Source organism: Zingiber officinale, chromosome 6B (genome assembly GCF_018446385.1).
Source record: "Zingiber officinale cultivar Zhangliang chromosome 6B, Zo_v1.1, whole genome shotgun sequence".
NCBI classification, from domain to species: Eukaryota; Viridiplantae; Streptophyta; class Magnoliopsida; order Zingiberales; family Zingiberaceae; genus Zingiber; species Zingiber officinale.
Window position 1 is genome coordinate 39,399,613 of NC_055996.1, and position 5,129 is coordinate 39,404,741.

The following is a 5,129-nucleotide window of genomic DNA, read 5'->3' on the forward strand; positions in this document are numbered from 1 at the left end:
GTGTCTCCTCTTTGTTTACGAATTATATTTGTATGTCTTTCTCTATAAACCTCTAATTCAAACATTGCACCTAGAGGTTCCTTCCTCTGTGTCAGTTGGTATTAGAGCTTTAGATCTAATGGATGGTCGTCATGGTCATGATTATGATCATAATAGGTAGGTTATGGCTGAGGTAGCCTTGCACCATAGACGTAGCACCCAAAATAAATTTTGAGATCTATAGAGACATGTTGCAAAGTTATCCTAGTGTCTAGTGGTACAAGATCTTGAAGATTGTGAGGTACGTGGTCAAAATCATGACAGACTGGTTCAGACTGAGGAAGTCTCACATTGTGATCATAGTATCTGAGATCTTAAAGGTTGTAAGTTATTTTATTTTAATTTGGATAAAATTTTTCTTGATAAAGATATGGACAATAAGATTGAAATTCTCGGTGATCCAATTTACGACGAAGATGAGACTGAGTCTACTAGTGAGCCAATTTATGATGAGGAAGAGGATGAGGAGATCACCAAGAGGAGCAACAAATTAGGGCTTCTCTTGGGATTGATCCAACCCTTAACCAAGAGGACGAGGAGAAACCTCATCAGGAGTTTACGGAGGAAACTCAACCGATGGAAGTTATATCAGTCCAACAAGTAACTACACTAGACAATCAACAATGGTAAATGCTAATTTTTCCCAAGGGAAATATTGTAGACCACTTTTCGATATACCCTGATGTTGCTTATTCAACCACTTTACCTTATGAATGGAGCAGATATGCACAGTTCTCCCTTGAAGTTGTCAATAAAATTCATACATCAATTTAATGGATGAGAAAGTAATCGGAGAATTTCTTCATTTATGTTTCTAAGAGAACTTTACGTCCAGGTTGAAGATTACTAGTGTTATGACTCAAAAAAAGAAACTGATTATGTTGGCCTTAAGTTTCGAGGAGTGACTTGTTACATGAACTCTCTTCTATCGACTTTGTATCATATTCCATATTGCAGAAAGGTTGTGTATCATATGCCAACAACAGAGACATCTGGAAGCATTCCCTTGGCTCTTAAAAGTCTTTTCTATAAACATCATTATAGTGACAACACTTTTGCAACAAAGTAATTGACAAAATCTTTTGGTTGGGACACATATGATTCTTTTATGTAACATGATGTCCAACAACTCAACGGGGTTTTATGTGAAAAACTAGAAGATAAGATGAAGGGAATTGTGGCTGAGGGAGCAATCCAACATTTGTTTGAAGGACACCCTATGAACTATATATTAAAAGCATTAATGTTGACTACAAATCCACCATAAAAGCATCCTTTTATGATCTACAGCTAGATGTAAAGGGTTGTCGTGATGTTTGTGCCACAATTTAAAAGTATATTGAGGTAGAGCGCAAAAATAAATATCATGGGATGCAAAATGCTCCGAAATGTATTTTGTTCATTGATTTCCCACTAGTTTTGCAACTCCAACTTCATTTTGAATGTGATGTCATGCTAGATACAATGGAGAAGATAAATGATCATGGTGGGGTGCTTGGTGGACATTTTTATCTAGGATAAGTGCAACATCGGCTAATTGCTTTTGTCGAGTTGATGATAGAGGATCTATATCCCGGACTACCACCTGATAGATACTATTATAAACTCGAAGCTGAGTTCTTTTCATCCTAGGATATTTGATACAGGAGCATCGAATAGCATGACCAATTTATATCCTCCGATATAGCTATATTCCCCTTCGAGCTATGACGAGAAGAAAACGAGTCTACCAACCTCCCTTTTGGGTCTTGAAGAATGACGATCAAGGCTACTTACAAGGAAGATGATTAACTCGTGGCCTCCTAATATGGTTGCACTCTATTCAGAACCCATATAAGATGGAATCAGCTAATTAGGTCATCAAAACTCTAGATTTAGTTTTTTTACCTTTTCTTTTATTTATTTTAAATTTTAGGATTAATTTTTTTTTCTAAAAGTTAGTTTAGATTTTATCTCCTTTTTTTTATGATGAGTTTTCTTTTACTTTTTCTTGTTTCTATTGTGACTTTTTCTTATTTCTTAGGTTATTTAAAGAAGGGTTAGGACTCTTGTAAAAACATGATAAGTTTAGTTTTGATTTGAATAAAGTTTATTTTCATTTAAACCTAGAGGTGACTCCTCTTTATTTATGAATTATCTTTCTATGTCTTTTTCTGTAAACCTCTAATTCGAACATCGCACCCGAAGGTTCCCCTGCGTTAGTTGGTACCAGAGCTTTAGATCTATTGGATGGTCGTCATGGTCATTATCATGGTTGCGACAAGCAAGTTCCGACTGAGGAAGCCTAAAACAAGATTCGAGATCTAAAAAGACAAGTCACAAAGTTATCCCGACGTCCAGCGGTGCAAGATTATAAAGATCGTAAGTTCCTTTATTTCCCTTATAAAAAAAATCCTTAATTCTCAATCAAGGAGAGATGTCGAAGTGTGAGTTTGGTTTAAAGGAATTTAGCATCAACCGCCCTGCCTCCTACAACTTCTAGAGAACTCTAGCTCCGCAGTGCTTCTACGTCCCCCTCCTCCTACGGACTACAGAGACAATCATGAAGATGCGGAACTCGACAACATCGACGAATCCTACTCTACCAATCATCTGATCATTGGAGGAGGCATAGAAGATGACAAGATCGAAATACTTGGTGATCCAATTTATGACGATGATGATGAAGTGGTTGATGTTATCAATGAAATTGATGAGGTACCTTATGATGAGGTAATAAGACATGAAGTTTTCACATTTAGGGATCAAAAAAAAGATTATTGAAGACCAAAATGCAATAGAAGATTATGGAAATCGTTTGGAGAGTGTTGAGGATAAAATCCCAAAACATAACGAATCTTCTCAAGTAATTAATATTGAGAATGGGACTAATGTATATGTCAAACAAATAAGTCTTCAACTAATGATGTTCTGGATTCTTCTGTTCCAAGGGGAGAAACTAGTAGGTATCATTTGGGCCAAGAAGATGCTCTTCGATCTGGCATAGTTCCATTAGTAATTGGTTTTCTACAGATTGCTACAGGTGCTTCCTACCATCCACCACCTTCAACCCCGCCTTAAGTTTCCAATTGTTATTTTGATGGCGGTAATCCAAACATCCACATCTTTGAGGATGACACAATCATTTCCAGTCATACCACTTCTTCTATTGTTTCTTCAGATATGGACGTGTCAAAGATGAAGGTCGATGCCGCTATAATTTTGCAACATTGCAAGGATGGTTTCCAGGGAGAAGCAATGCATTCTCTTGGAGCATCTACTATTTTTTACTTTAGTTCTGTTGGTGTGAAATTTTCATCTTTTGAAAGTAACAATGGTATTAGTGCCATAGGCAATCTTGATGTTGTGGAAGAAGCAGTTTTAAAAATAGAAGTGGATAGTTTTGTAATGTCTGAATGGCATCAAGGGAAGGAATAGGACAAAATTAAGGAGGTTTTGGTGCCTCAGAGCTCTTATACCGGGCCTTCCTCTGGTTTTGATGGTGATCTTTTGAACCGTGATGGCTTTGAGATTACTAATGGTCAAAGTTACTGGGAGACTGATCTTAAGTATCATCTTGATAAACAGACTGCACTCATTCTTGCTGAAGAAATTGAAGAGGCTAGGCAAACTACGAAGGATGAAAAAGAAAGTCATTTCAAAGACTTGATCAAGAAGCCTCCTGAGTTCATCTACCTCACGATCACTTGAGCTCGATTTGAGGTGGTAAACATTGACCCATTCAAGAAGTGCATGGACCCAGTGAAGTACTTGAGGGATGTGAAGATGGCCAAGAACAGTGTCCAAGATATCATGTTCATTGACGGATCAACGAGGATTGTCAAAGTCGAACATCTACTAGTAGATTTTGCCGATTTAATGTCAGATGATTTTCCTCCTAGGATACCTCTTGATATTATTCTGAACTTGAGGATCATTTTTTTTTTCAATCATGGGTGATTGATACAGAAGGAGATCTAAAATATTCAGATTTGTATCTTTTAGATTTTTTTAATTAGTTATTCATTTATTAAGTTTAGCTTATTTTTTCCTTAATTATATTTAATATTGTCCTAAATCTTAGGAAATTGTCTTATTAGTTAATTTATCCTAAAATCTTAAGGAACTTGTTAGCAATTCGAGCCGCAAAAATCACTTTTTGCGTTACGGAAATCCCAAAGCTAGCCACGGATCCGTGTGAAGATAAATAAAAATTCATGTACATGTTTGTCTACACTAGATCTACCTTAGATCTACATGAAAGAAGTGTTGCCCTTGTAGAGATGCCCTTCGTTTATCCCGCTCGTCCAAATAGTTGCCGGATCTCGTAGAGTGTCAAGTGTACACTCCTCTACACGGACAAAAGGTGGAGAGAAATCACTTAGAGTGTGCTAGCACCCTTGAGAGGTTTCGACAATGAAGGAGAGGGAGAGAAGAAGATGAAGCCTTGAATTCACACCCCTTGAATTCACTTAATGTGGCCGGCCACATTTGAGAGGTTTTAAACCTCCATGTAATACCAAGAGTCATGGCTCTTGGTCTCCCTCATGAGGTGGCACACAATTGTTGGGTTTTTCGGGTCGCAAAAACCGCTTTTTGCGTTGCGGAAACCCCGAAACCCCCGTCACCGGATCCGTGCGAAGAATAAAAGTAGAAAAACTTCGAGTTTGAGTTTTCTAAGCCTATATATACTTTAGATCTACAAGATGAAGAGGTTACCCTTGATGCGAAGCCCTTCGTGTAATCCCGCTCGTCCAAGGTTCGTCGAATCTCGAAAGTATCAAAGTAGATACTTCTCTATGTGTATCCACACGAACAAATGATGGAGAAAATAACTAATAGATGTGCTAGCACCCTTAGAAGTTTCGGCCAAGGAGGTGGAGGAGAGGGAGAATAAGATGAGAGCTTGAGAGGAGGAAGAAGATGATGGAGTTACAAAACAAAATTAAAACTCCACAAGCACTAAAAGTGGTCGGCCACTTTTCATGAGGGGTTATATACTCCATGGAATTTCAAGAGTCAAAAACTCTTGATCTCCCTCATGAGGTGGCACACACATGTGCTAGCCTTGATGATGTGGCACATCACCATTATCCACTTAATGCCAACTC

The 5,129-nt window shown here is 37.8% G+C and overlaps 1 pseudogene; it reads left to right on the forward strand.

The window, feature by feature from the left end:
* Window positions 1–615: 615 nt before the first annotated feature.
* LOC121990930 lies at window positions 616–3,729 on the forward strand (annotated as a pseudogene).
* Window positions 3,730–5,129: the final 1,400 nt, after the last annotated feature.